The following is a 15,902-nucleotide window of genomic DNA, read 5'->3' on the forward strand; positions in this document are numbered from 1 at the left end:
CTGTGACTTTGGTAATGCCCTGCCTATAGAATTTAGTGCATGCTTGACACTGTGTCCTTTTCTCAAATTATACTGTGAGACAACTTGCAAGTATTTTTTAAAATTATTCATTTAACAAGTTATGAAGCAGAACTTGCAAATAGATGGAAAAATATACCATGCTCGTGGATCGGAAGAATCAACATTGTTAAAATGTCTGTACTACCCAAAGTGATCTACAGATTCAATGCAATCCCTATTAAATTACCAACATCATTCTTCATAGATGTAGAGAAAATAATTATACACTTTGTATGGAACCAGAGAAGACCCCATATAGCAAAAGCAATTTTAAGCAACAAAAACAAAATGGGAGGTATTAATTTGCCAGACCTCAAACTATACCACAAGGCCGTGGTTCTTAAAACAGCCTGGTACTGGCACAAGTACAGGGACACAGACCAGTGGAACACAACAGAAAATCCAAATATAGAACCATCCTCATATAGACACCTAATTTTTGACAAAGCAGGAAAGAATATACTCTGGGGACAAGAATCCCTATTCAACAAATGGTGCTGGGAGAATTGGTTAGCCACTTGTAGAAGACTGAAACAGGACCCACAGCTTTCACCTCTCACAAAAATCAAATCACGGTGGATAACAGACTTAAACCTTAGGCGTGATACAATCAGAATTCTAGAAGAAAATGTAGGAAAGACTCTTACAGACATTGGCCTAGGCAAAGAATTTATGAAGAAGACCCCCAAGGCAATCACAGCAGCAACAAAAATTAATGAATGGGACATGATTAAATTAAAAAGCTTCTGCACAGCCAAAGAAACAGTCACGAGAATAAACAGACCACCTACAGAATGGGAAAAAGTATTTGCATACTACACATCAGATAAAGGACTGGTAACAAGAATCTATTTAGAACTCTGGAAAATCAGCAAGAAAAAATCAAACAACCCTATCAAAAAGTGGGCAAATGACATGAATAGAAACTTCTCAAAAGAAGATATAAGAATGGCTAACAAACATATGAAAAAATGCTCAACATCCCTAATCATCAGAGAAATGCAAATCAAAACCACAATGAGATATCACTTAACCCCAGTGAGAATGGCCTTTATCAAAAAAACCCAAAACAACACATGTTGGCGTGGATGTGGAGAGACAGGAACACTCATACACTGCTGGTGGGACTGCAAACTAGTGCAACCCCTGTGGAAAGCATTATGGAGGTATCTTAAACAGATTCAAGTAGACCTGCCATTCGATCCAGCAATCCCATTATTGGGCATATACCCAAAGGAAAAAAGGTCATTCTGTAACAAAGACACATGTACCCGAATGTTTATAGCAGCACAATTCACAATAGCAAGGATGTGGAAACAACCCAAATGCCCATCAATACATGATTGGATTAGTAAACTGTGGTATATGTATACCATGGAATAATACTCAGCTATAAGAAATAATGAAGATACGACATCTCTATGGTTCTCCTGGAGAGAGTTGGAACCCATTATATTAAGTGAAGTATCCCAAGAATGGAAAAACAAGCATCACATGTACTCACCAGAAAATTGGTTTCCCTGAACATCACCTAAATACACATCTGGGAACGACACCAATCGGATATCAGACTGAGGAGGAGGGGATGGGTGTATGCCTACACAATGAGTGCATTGCGCACCGTTTGGGGAATGGTAACGCTTGAAGGTGCTGACTCGGGAAGGGGGCTTGGGGAAGGGAGGGATATATACCTACATGATGGGTGCAACGCGTACTATCTAGGGATCAGACATGCCTGGAGCTCTGACTTGGGGGGAAAGGCGGTACATGGACAACGTATGTAACCTGCAATTCTGTATCCCCCATAACAATAAGATGAAATAAAAAAAAATTATTCATTTAACAAGTTATGAAATCCCTCTCTAGTACACAGAATAAGCACCTACTAGAGTTTCTCCTTATCTGAAATTAAAGTCACCCTCCCTTCTTGCCTAATCAATGTAACCAAGATTCTGCAATACGGAGCAGACTCATTCAGATTCAAAAGACCCACTAGAAAATTAAATTTCCTAATAGCCTAACATTTGAGCAGAATCAGAGATACAAAAAAGAGCATTTCCAAAGGGAGTTGGGGGAAAGAATGACATACACAGAGTGTTGGCTTTCTCATCCTTGAACCGAGCCTTGGAGGTGCCCAGATGCCAGGAAGAAGTTAATGAAGCTCAGGACAGCAAAAACCATGAGAAACCTGTATAAAGATAGAATCTGAGACCCAGAGGTGGTAGGAAATAGCAGCCAAGAGCCAAAGAGAGTCAAATACCATGGACAGAGAACAGGCTGTGAGAAGCTATTTTCCCTCCCAACATGCTGGGGATGTTAAATTAGGAGGCCCAACCTGGGAATAGCCAGCTGCAGTGGGGACCCAATCCCTACTTCCACCTCTCTCCAACTCTATCGCCTGGTAATTACAACTGTGGGAAGCCTCTGTTAGAAAAGAGTAGTGCCTGAGACAAACGTATAGGAAAGTTCCCTGAGGGGCAGGATGGATTGGGATGGGTTCAGGTAGAGGGAAACTAACAGGGAATTGTTAACATCAGATTGTACATAGGAATTTCTCTACCCTGAGTCATACTCAATGTAAGAAGAATAAAAGAAATAATAAACGTAAGAGCAGAAATTAATGCAATAAAACACAAAAAAATAGAGAAGAATCAAGAAACCAAAAGTCAATCAATAAAATTAATAAATTTCTAGTTAGACTGACCAAGAACATAAGAGAAAAAACTAATCAACAATATCAGGACTGAGGAAGGAAACATTACACTTCCTACCCACATTAAAAAGGCAATATGGGAATATTATAAACCTTTTATGCCAACAAATTTGAAAATTTAGATCAAATGATCGAATTATTTGAAAGACACAAACTTCTAAAGTTCATCCAAGAATAATCTGAATAGCCCATTAGCTATTTTCTGTTGAATCTGTACTTGAAAATTTTTCCTTTGTAGAAAACTCCAAACAGAGAGATTTACTGATCAAACTCTGCCAAATATTTATGAAAGAAATAATCACAAACTCTTCCAGAAAATAGAAGAGGAGGGAGCACTTCCCAGTTCATTCTATAATGCTAACATTAGCATGATACCAAACCAAAGACATTGCAATAAAAGAAAATTATAGACCTATATCCCTGATTAGCATAGATGCAAAAATTCATAATAAAATTTTATCTAGTTGAATTCAACAATATATAAAAATGAAATTATGGCATGACCAAGTAGGGTTATTCACAGAAATGCAAAAGTGATCTAACATTTGAAAATCAATAACTTCAATTCACTATACAGGCTCAGTATCCCTTATTTGAAATGGTTGGGATCAGAAGTATTTTGGATTTCACATTTTTTCAGATTTTGAAATATTTACATATACATCATGAGATATCTTGGGAATAGGACTCCAGTCTAAACATGAAATTCATTTATGTTTCATATATACCTTAAACGCATAGCATTAAGTTAATTTAATGAAATGTTTTTTAATAATTTTGTTCATGAAACAAAGTTTTCATAAGTACTTAAATGTAGACTTTTCTACTTGTAGCAGGGCATCATGTCAATGCTCAAAAAGTTTTGGATTTGGGAGCATTCTGGATTTTGGATTTTCAGATTAGGGATGCTCAACCTGTATTAACCATATGATTAACTCATAAGGTACTGAAAAAAACATTTTATAAAATTCAACATCAATTTGTGTTAAAAATTCTCAGCAAAGTAGGAATAGAAGAGAACTTCAACCTGAACAAACAACATATGTGTAAAGCATATAGGCGAAATTAGAATTAATGGTAAATTCTGAATGTTTGAATGCTTCTCTCTAAAATCTAAAACAAGTAATAAATATCTGCTGTCACCACTTCTATTCAACATTGCACGAGAGGTACTAGCAAGTGGAATAATTTCTAAAAATACATAAAAGACTTACAGATTAGACAGGAAGAATGAAAACCATTTTTTTAATCACAGCAAACATGATCATGCATGTCAAAAATTTTAAGGAATCTCAAAAGCTACTAAATCTAATAAGTGAGTTTAGCAAACATCAGCTCCAGCTGCTAAAACAAAATACCATGGACTAGGTGGCTTAAACAACAGAAATTTATTTTCTCACAATTCTGGAGGCTGGAAGTTTGAGACCAGGGTGACAGCATGGTCAAGGTCCAGTAAGGGCCCTCTTCCTGGCTTGCAGATGGCTGCCTTCTTGCTGTGTACTCACACGGCTTTTCCTCTGTGCATGCATACGGAGAAAGAGCACAAGCTCTCTAATGTCTCTTTGTACAGAGATATTAATCCATCATGAGGGCCTCATCCTTATGATCTCATGTAAACCTGAATACCTCCCAAAGACCCTGTCTCCAAATATCATCACCTTGAGGGGTTAAGCCTTCAACATGTGAATTGGGGGGCAGGGGGTACAATTCAGTCCATAGCCGCAAGGTTTCAGAATATAAAGTCAATATACACATATCAATTTAATTTCTTTATACTAGCAAAGAACGTCAGAAGTTGAAATTTTTTTATTTTTTTTTATTTCAGCATATTAAGGGGGTACAAATGTTTAGGTTACGTATATTGCCCTTGCCCTACCCAAGTCAGAGCTTCAAGCATGTCCATCCCCCAGACAGTGTGCACCACACCCGTTACGTGTGTGTATTCCCAACCCCTCCTCCCCCTTCCCATCTGCCTAACACCCGATGAATGTTATTATATGTGCACTTAAGTGTTGATTAGTTAATACCAATTTGATGGTGAGTACATGTGGTGCTTGTTTTTCTATTCTTGGGATACTTCACTTAGTAGAATGGGTTCCAGCTCTATCTAGGATAATACAAGAGGTGCTATATCACCATTGTTTCTTACAGCTGAGTATATAGATATACCACATTTTATTAATCCACTCATGTATTGATGAGCACTCGGGTTGTTTCCACATCTTTGCAATTGTGACTTGTGCTACTATAAACATTCGGGTGCAGATGTCTTTTTCATAGAATATCTTTTGTTCTTTTGGGTAGATGCCCAGTAATGGGATTACTGGATCAAATGGTAGTTCTACTTGTATCTCTTTGAGGTATCTCCATATTGCTTCCCACAGAGGTTGTACTAGTTTGCAGTCCCACCAGCAGTGTATGAATGTTCCTATCTCTCCACATCCACGTCAACATTTATTGTTTGGGGACTTTTTGATAAAGGCCATTCTCACTGGGGATAAGTGATATCTCATTGTGGTTTTGATTTGCATTTCCCTGGTGGTTAGAGATGTTGAGCATTTTTTCAGATGTTTGTTAGCCATTAGTGTATCTTCTTTTGAAAAGTTTCTGTTCATGTTCTTTCCTCACTTTTTTGTTTTGTTTTGTTTTGTTTTTCTTTTTTATGTGGTTTTTTTTTTTTTTTAGACAGCACCTCACTCTTTTGCCCTGGCTAGAGTGCCGTGGCATCAGCCTAGCTCACAGCAACCTCAAACTCCTGGGCTCAAGCAATCCTTCTGCCTCAGCCTCCTGCGTAGCTGGGACTACATGCATGTGCCACCATGCCCGGCTAATTTTTTTCTCTATATATATTTTTAGCTGTCCAAATCATTTCTTTCTATTTTTACTAGAGATCGGGTCTTGCTCTTGCTCAGGCTGGTCTCGAACTCCTGAGCTCAAACAATCCACCCGTCTCAGCCTCCCAGAGTGCTAGGATTACAGGCATCAACCACCACGCCCGGCCAACTTTATTATTTTTTCACCATTTTTTGATAGGGTTGTTTTATTTTTTCTTGCTGATTGTCCTGAGTTCTATATAGATTCTAGTTATCGGCCCTTTATCAGATGTGTAATATGCGAATATTTTCTCCCATTCTGTAGGTTATCTGTTTGCCCTCATGATAGTTTCCTTGGCTGTGCAGAAGCTTTCTAATTTAATTAGGTCTCATTTATTTATTTTTGTTGTTGCTGTGATTCCCTTTGAGGTCTTGTTCCCAAAAATACCAGTCACAAACAAAAAAATAAGAAATATGATACTTAAAGATAAATTTGACAAAAGATGTGCAACACATGTATACTGAAAACTAAAAAACATTGCTGAATGAAATTATAGAGACCTAAATATATAAATGGATATACTATTTTATGGATCAGATGACTCTGTATTGGTAAAATTTCAATTCTCACCATCTTGATCTATAGATTCAACAAAATGCCAATCTAAAGCCCAGCAGGGTTTTTATGTAGACACTACATAAAAGTACTTAGAATAGTCAAAACAATTTTGAAAAAGAACACTATTGATGGCTTTATACTACCAATTTACTGATTGATTTTTTACTTCAAGAGTTATTAACAAGCTGCAGTAAACAAGATAATATGATATTGGTAAAAGATACACCTATTAATCAGCAAAACTGAACAAAGAGCCAAAAATAGATACATACATATGTGACCAAATTATTTTTGGCAAAGTTTCCAAGGCAATTCCATGGGGAAAAAATAATTTTTTCAATTTATAGTGCTGGAACATTGGATAGCTAGGTGCAAATATATATTAATGTGTCTATGAATAAACATTGCCTCATTGTCTCATCCCTCACATAATACACAAAAATTAACTTGAAATGGATTATAGACCTAAACATAAGAGCTACAACTAAAAAACCCTCTAGTAGAAAGCACAAGAGAAAATCTTAATGACCTAAGATTGGACAAAGATTCCTTAAAGAGGACACAAATAGAATGAACTATAAAATAATAAATCAGTAAACTAGAATTCATCAAAATTAAAAACACTTGATCAAATTGCAAAACAAAACCACAACGAAATACCACCTCACACCCATTAAGAGGGCTTCTATCAAAAGAAAAACACAGAAAATAAAACAAGTGTTGGTGAAGATGTGAAGAAATGGGAAACATGTACACTGTGGCAAGGAAAATGGTGCAGCTGCCGTGGAAAACAGTATGGTGGCTCCTCAAAAAAAATTTAAATTAAATTATATAGTAGTATGATTCAGCAATCCTACTTCTGAATATATATCCAAAATAATTGAAAGCAGAATCTAAGAGAGATTTCTATACACCCATGTTCATGGCAACATTAGTTACAATAGCCAAAAGGTGGAACCAACCCCAATGTCCATCAAGGGGTAAATGAATAATCAAAATGTGGCATATACATGCCATGGAATATTATTCAGCCTTAAAAGGAAGAAAATTCTAACCTATGCTTCATGAATGAATCTTGAAGACATTATGCTAGGTAAAATAAACCAGTCACAAAAAGACAAATACTATATGATTGCATTTATATGACATACCTAGAGTAAAATTTATAGAGACAGAAAATAGAACGGTAGTTGCCAGGGACGGGGAAGAGGGAGCAATGAGGAGTTAGTGTTTCTTGGGTACAAAGTTTTAGGTTTGCAAGACAGAAAATGTTCTGGAGATGGATGCTAGTGGCAGTTGCACAACAATGTGAATGTATTTAATACCACTGAACTGTACACTTAAAAATGGTTATGATGGTAAATTTTATGTTACATGCATTTTAACACAGTTAAAAATAAATAAAAATCTAAAAATAAAAACATTTGCTCTTCGAAAGAATGAAATGAAATGACAAACCACTGACTTGGAGAAATATTTGCAAACATGTATTTGACAAATGATTTATTAATATATCCAAAATATACAAAGAATTCTTATACTCAGTAATAAGATAAACAACCTCAGAAAAATATAAAATATTTCAACAGATACTTCACCAGGAAGATATATGAATGGCAAATAAGCACATTAAAAGATGCTCATCAGCTTTAGTCATTTGGGAAATATATATTAAAATCACAATGAAATTCCAGTACACATCTAATAGAATAGATAAAATTTTAAAGACTGAACACACCAACTGTTGGCAAGGATGTAGAGGGACTGGAACTTATATACACTACTGGTGGGAGTGTAAATTGGTATCGCCTCTTTGAAAAACAGTTTGGCAGTTTTATGAAAAGTTAAATATACACTTAGCATATGCTGATCTGTTCCACTTTTACATATTTACCAAAGAGAACTGAAAATATACTTCTATAGAAAGACATACACAAATGTTCATAACTGTTATGGACTGAATATTTGTTTCCCTCCAAAATTCATTGGTTGAAATCCTAATCCACAAGGTGATGGTATTAAGAGGTGGGACCTGTAGGAGGTGATTAGGTCATGAGGGTGGACCCCTCATGAATGGGATTAGTGTCCTCGATACTCTAGAGAACTTTCTCTCTCTTGCCCCTTTCCACCTGGTTGGGACACAACAAGAAGTCAGCAGTCTGCAACTCAAAAAACAGCTCTTACCAGAACCCAACCATGCCTGCAACCTGATCTCGGACTTCCAGCCTCCAGCATTGTGAGAAATAATGTTCTGTTTTGTATAAGCCACCAGTCTATGATACTTTGTCACCATACCCAGAACTGAGAAAACAACAACTTTATTTGTAATAGATAAAACCTGGAAACAATCTAAGAGTCCATGAACAGGTAAATAAACAAACATGTTAAGGTGTATCCATACAATGTCATACTACTTGGCAATTAAAAGTAATGAATCATTGATCCATGCCACCACACGGACAACCATTATGCTGAATGAAACCATTCCAAACCATGCATGAAAGTAAAATGGAAAAGATTGCCTACTACATGATTTCATTTACATAAAATTTTTAAATACTTAAAATTATTCTCTAGTGGCAGAAACCAGACAGTAGTTGCCTGTGAATGGGGTTGGAGGGAACAATGGATTATAAAGGAATGTGAGAAAACTTTGGCAAGTGATGGAAATGGTTATTATGTTGCTCCTGCTGATGGTTTCATGAGTGTATACTGATGTTAAAACTCATCATGTTGTATATTTTATATTTCTTGTACATTGATTACACCTTCATAGAGCTATATTAAAAAACTAAAGGTGAAAGGGAAAACAATAAAGCTAACAGGACAAGTAAAAGATAGTCTCTCAACTTTGACACAGGGAAGACTTTCAAAAATGGTACACCACAAAAAGCACAAACCCAAAGTCAAAAAACTGTTAAATTTAAATATATTAAAAATAAAAATTTTATAAAGTAAAGAACACTACAGGAAAAGCTAACATATAGGTGGTAGACTGGGAGATGGTAGTTGCAATGTCAAAAACTGGCAAGGGATAAATATATAGAATATACAAGGAATTCCTGAAAATCAACAAGATTAAGGTAAGCAAACAATTTACAGACAGGAATATTCAAATGGCCAACAAATACATTAAAAAATGCCCAATATCACTCTAATCAGAGAAATACAATATTGGCAAAAATTAGAAAGGCAAATGGTATCGATATGGGCAAAATTATGGGAGATGGGAGCCCTCGTGCTTGGTTATCAGGCTTGTAAACTGATAACAATCATCCTAACAAGCAGTAGATAGCATTCCATGGATTTGGATGTGTGCTTACTCTATAACCCTCTAACCCGTCTCCACAGGATTCTCAGAGACACTCTTGCCCATTCAAAGACACTCATCACCAGGTTCATCACAAGATTATTTGTGGTAGCTGGGATTGGAGATCACATACGAGTCATCAAAGAGTAACTCAGAAATAGTTAATTATTAGTTCTCTATTTTACATGTAACCAAAAATAATAATGATGATAATAAATTGATTTCATCTAACAAATGCAAAATCAGAATTTATATTAGAAAAGGAGGAGAGAGTGGAGAAAGAAAAATCCTGATCACTTTGAAATAACATTGTTTTTCTTTTTTTCTTCCATTTATTTTTATGTGTATATATTCACAGGATACAAGTGCAATTTTGCTGTGTTGATATATTGCATTGTGGTGAAGTCAAGGCCTTCAGTGCATCCATCACCAGAGCCGTGCACATTATGCCAACCAAGCAACCTCCCGTCATCCACCCGCCCCCAACCCTACCCTCAAGTCTCCCTTCTCCATCGTTCCACACTTTGCTTCCATGTGTGCACATTATTTAGCTTCCACTTATAAGTGAGAACATGTGGTATTTGTCTTTCTGTGTCTGAGTTGTTTCATTTAAGATAACGGCCCCCAGTTCCATCTGTGTTGCTACATAAGACATGATTTCATTCTTTTTTTTTTACAGCTGAATAGAATTATTGTGTATATTTACCACATTTTCTTTATCCAATCCTCTGGTGATGGACACTTAGATTGATTTCATATCTTGGCTATTGTGAATACTTCTGCTATAAACATACTTATGCAGGTATCATTTATATAGATAGATAGATAGATTTCTTTTCCTTTGGGTAGATACCCAGAAGTGGAATTGCTGGACTGTATGGTAGTTCTATTTTTAGTTCTTTGAGAAATCTCCATACTGGTTTTTTTGTTTTTGTTTTTAGATTTTGGTATTTTTAGTGACGGGGTCTCTCTCTGTTGCCCAGGCTGGAGTGCAGTGGCACAATCTTAGCTCACTTTGGCCTCAAACTCCTGAGTTCAAGCAATGCTCCTACCTCAGCCTCCTGAGGAGCTGGGACTACAGGCATGCACCAACACAGTAATTTATTTATTTATTTATTTATTTATTGTAGAAACAGGTGTCACACTACGTTGCTCAGGCTAGTTTCAAACTCTTGGCCTCAAGTGATTCTCCCCCCCCCCCGCCCCCCCGGGCCTCCAAAAGTGCTCAGATTACAGGTGTGAGCCCCTGCACCTGGCCTCCATATTGTTTTTTATAGAGATTACACTAATTTACATTCCCACCAATAGTGTATAACAGTTCCCGTTTTTCCCTCATCCTCACCAACATCTGTTATTTTTTGTCTTTTTAATAATAGCCATTCTGATTGGTGTAAGATGATATCTTATTGTGGTTTTAATTTGCATTTCTGTGATGATTAGTGATGGTGAACATCACATGCTTGTTGGCCATTTGTTTGTCTTCTTTTGAAAAATGTCTATTCATATCCTTAGCCCAATTTTTAATGGGTTTTTGTTGTTTGAGTTCCCTATAAATTCTGTATATTATTCCCTTCTCAGATGTATAATTTGCAAATATTTTCCTCCATTCTGCAGGTTTTCTATTCACTTTGTTGATTATTTCTTTTGCTGTTCAGAAACTTTGTAGTTTAATTAGTTCTCCCTTGTTTATTTTTAACAAACATCGTTTTTCTTTTGCGAGGTAAGTTGCTGATGACCTGTGGATGAATGCAGTCAGGGGGTATTCTACCCATGGACAGCACTTGGATCATCAACAAAAATAATTTAAGTTGTTTACAGATTCTCCAGAAGACCTTAGAAGTTTAAGTGTGATGTATACACAGCAGGTTGGGTCTATAACATACCTGTCAGTCACCTCCATTGCAGATATGCCAGATCTGTGCCATTTCCCTTGTTAAAATTTCTGGGCCAATCCCTAGAAGGATAGATAGTAAAATATGGAAGATATAATACTATACAGCAGTCACAGTAGTAGTGACCCAGGTCTGTATCTGGTAAGTGAAACGTAGTAATAAATAGAATAAAATATATAGGACAATACCATGAAGATTAGTTATAAATACATAGACACAAGACAATATTGTATCTCTCTTAAGGATACACACATGGGTGTGCACAAGGCATGAGGTTGAGTGGACATAATGGGGGAGGAGAGTGAAGTGGGGATGGAGGATGATGTGGAGAACAAAGCAACAAAATAAAACTAGAGAGGCGCTTAGCATAGACTGCACTGATGGTGCACCATAAACTGAGAAATGTGATTACAGCAACACCTGAGGTCCAAACAACAGCACAAACCCAGAAACAAAAGGAAGTTGGCTTACACTGTGAAAAAGCAAAGCTCTACACATTAAGAGCCAATACTGAAGGCTTGAGCATGGAGGAGAGAGGGAGGTGGGAGGCTCAATAGAGAATTCTTCTGGAAAAGCAGGTGGAAAGGGAAATGAGGAAGACTGTTCATGGACCAAAGAGAGAGGACTTGGTGGCAATATTAAGCAGGTGTTGAGAACTTTGGAGTCAGAGTCCCAGTTCTATCACATACTGGACTATGTGTCCTTGGCCAAGATAGTCAAGCTTACTATACTTCCAGTTCTCTTCAGTAAAATGAGGATAATAACAGTCTCTCCCTTAGGATTGTAATGATTAAATGATACAGTGTATTTCGAATAGGTATCACAGTGTCTGTGACATCATAAAAGCTGAATAAACATTATTGCAGTTGAAAGTTTTGTAGTTGCATTGATATTATTAATATTATTGTTGTTGTAAGATCACGGTAGGAGAACAGGCACTGGTGTGCTTTCTGGGCTATCAACTCTATTTCCAAAGCTTTATTCTGATGCTCTTTGATCCATCACATACTTACAAAAGCTCACTGACATGACCACTATGCTATATTCTTACAAGACCACTGTTACAATCTTATATATTCAAAAAACAATGTGGTTTGAATTGTGCCTCCCAAAAAGATATGTCCAAGTCCTAACTCCCAGTTCCTGTGGGTGAGAACTTATTTACAAAAAAGCTCTTTGCAGATGCAATTAAGGTAAGGTTCTTGATATCAGATAATCCTGGATTAGGGTGGATCCCGAATCTTAAATTCTTATGTGAGACACACAGGAGAAAACCAGGTGAAGGCAGTGGCTGAGATTGGAGCAAGTTGTCTACAAGCCAAGGATCATCAAGGATTGAAACAGCCACCAGAAGTTAGAAAAGAGGCATGGAACGGATTCTCCCTCAAGCCTCCAGAACAAACCAACCCTGCCGACACCTTGATTTCTGGCCATAAGAACTGTGAAAGAATAAATTGCTGTTGTTTTCCACTAACTTTGTGCTAATTTGTCAGAGCAGCGCTAGGAAACTAATATAAGCAGTGTCCCCAAAAATCACCCAGTGTGATGAAAATAAAGGTCATTTGCTGTTTCGTCAGCCTGCCTGGCTTCCTTCTTGGTCAGCCAAGTAAACACCAGGAAGTGCTGCCTTGACCAGAAGAGCAAGGAAATTCCTCTTTGCATTTCCTTTCCTCTGTCCTCACTGCTAGTGATTCCACATCCACCTGGAACCACCTCCTGACTTCAATCCTCCTATCTTCTCAGTGCCAGTTCAGAGCAGGGAGAACAGATGATGATGAAGGTAAAAGAGGAGGAAGGAGGGAAGCAGACAAACAGGTGCACCACCTCACCTCCCATGATTACTCCTATGTCAGCATTAGCATATCCTGAAGTTTCATTATTTTTTTTCTTTTTTTTTTTTGAGACAGAGTCTTGCTTTGTTGCCCAGGCTAGAGTGAGTGCCATGGCATCAGCCTAGCTCACAGCAACCTCAAACTCCTGGGCTCAAGCGATTCTTCTGCTTCAGCCTCCCGAGTAGCTGGGACTACAGGCATGTGCCACCATACCCGGCTAATATTTTCTATTTGTTTTTAGTTGTCCTCTAATTTCTTTCTATTTTTAGTAGAGACAGGGTCTCGCTCTTGCTCAGGCTTGTCTTGAACTCCTGACCTCGAGCAATCCTCCCGCCTTGGCCTCCCAGAGTGCTAGGGATTACAGGTGTGAGCCACCGCGCCCAGCCCTGAAGTTTCATTATAGAAACCCAATCTGCCAATATTAATATAAACTACCATACACTTCATACCTGTCATGTACGAGGCTCCTTGCCACTTGCTTAACAAATATTATATAATTCAGTACAAGAACTTGGGGCAAGTATCATTGTCCCTAATTCACACGGGGGAAGTCAAACATTTTTTTAAATGGTTTAAAATTGCCCAAAGTCATAGAGACTCTATATTTCAGGTCTAATATTCAAACACAGGTCAGCGTGGCTCCAAAGATTATTCTCTAAGTATACACTTCACTACCATTTCTAGAATTCCCTTTGAGAATGCCTAACAAGCAGGCAGCTATAGCCAAGTATAACTCAGATGCACTTCGAGATCAGGAATTCACTTTCTTTTTTTTTTCAAAGACAGTATTATTTTTATTTAAAAAAACAGTAGCACTTACAAAACAAGAGTTAGTAAAAGGCACTGTACTTTGTCAACTGATAGTGTGAAAAGGGTAGGTCCCCGGTCCGGCTGGTTGTGGGCTCCGCATCACAACACTTGTTCACAACCACCTGTTCCACTTGGTGTGACACAGCCAGAACACCCCTGGGGAGGCCAACAGCAGCAAAGGCACTCCTCAACTTCAAGCCTTTGTTACTTAAATCATCAACCCAGTATCACCCTCCTTAGCAGCTTCTGCAGCACTCATTGGTGTTTGGAGGTAGCTGGTGTACTTGACCCACTGGTTTGAAAAATCTAAGCATTCAATTAAAAAACACTTCTCCCTGTCCAACGCCATCCACAGAAATACTTCTGTTGTGGATGAGAGACACTCTTTCATTTCAATATCCGTAAAAGCTAATGCACACCTCCGCTGCAGTAGACAGAAGAGAACTTTGAGCAGGCACTTCTGCACAATTGTCTTTGGTGGAGAATATGAGTGTGGTCACACTGTTCCCTGCCCACTGCTCTGCTCCTTACTGCTCTGGGGCGATGCGGGTGCTGAGGACCCCAGTGGGGAGAGGAGAAACCCCTCCCATGAGAAGGAGGCTACCTTGCCCATCCTCCCCCAGGGGGTTTCCATACCTGAGGTAGGACCTGGGGAAGGGAAATCATAACAGAGGTTACTTTTGAATTTCCTAGTCACACTCACTCTGCCCTCTCAGTTCTGTGTCAGAGAATAAATAGAACCCCTGCCTTCTTTTTGAGATGTGGTCTCCTATGTTGCCTAGGCTGGACTCAAACTCCTGGGCTCAAACAATCCTCCCACCTCAGCCTCCTGACTAGCTGGGATTACAAGCATACGCCATCACGCCTGGCCAATATGACTCTTCTTTGATTTCTACCCAAAACACAAGGCATGAAGGTTGAGTACAGTATGCTGTGTGACAAAAAAATGTGAACATTACATATTCCCTAAAGACTCCACACTTAGCTTCTCAAGCTCTTCTGCCTTAGGAATCCTCTGCAAATTCAATTCCCCTCTTTCATCTGCAGAACACTTTAACTCTCTGCTCCTGTGGCTTCGCTCGAACATGTCACTGGTTTTCTAAGACTCATGAATGTGCTTTGCTCAAGGGTGGACCAGCTACTCTAAGTTCCCCGGTTAGGTGTTCAGAAGAACAGGACAGAGCCCCACTTTCTTCTTTGTCCCTTTCCTCTCCCATGGCAGGTCCCAACAGAGATTTATTTCTCTCACCTCTATAAAGTGTTTTGCCTACTTTAAAAGTTAAATGCTGCTCATTGTAATTTGGAGTTTTATTTTTTTACAAAAACTGTCTCTTGCCAATACTTTAATTACTTATACCTTAATTACTTGTAACTCACTAATATGTTAATTACACAGAAAACATCTATCTCTTTGAATGAAGGTAGCAAACGGTGCCCTTCCTAATTCTCCAGGGGTAGTGGCAAGCCAGTACAGCTCTTAGATTATAACATTTCAGAGGGAAAGTAACCTATTCATCCTAGACCATGCTATAAATATACTCTCAGGTTAACACTTGCCCACAAAAGTTTTAGTGATAACAATTTGGTAACAAAGGGGCTGGTCTATGTTTTAGCCACACTGGATGAGAGACAGTTCCAGAACTTCCAATTCCAGAGGCACTCCAGGTAGTAGGATTGCCCGGGGTGTGAGGCAGGGGAGCTCAGAGATGTGGCTAGAAACTGCCTAGAACCTTACTTGCAGGTTACCAAAGAAACCACGGACAGAACCAGGGACAGGAAATAAACTCCTTTGAAAGTGGGGTGGGGGGCAGAAAGCATATGGCAAAACCTTGGGGTGCCCTATTTCCCCAATG

Source organism: Eulemur rufifrons, chromosome 2 (genome assembly GCF_041146395.1).
Source record: "Eulemur rufifrons isolate Redbay chromosome 2, OSU_ERuf_1, whole genome shotgun sequence".
In the NCBI taxonomy this organism is placed as follows: Eukaryota; Metazoa; Chordata; class Mammalia; order Primates; family Lemuridae; genus Eulemur; species Eulemur rufifrons.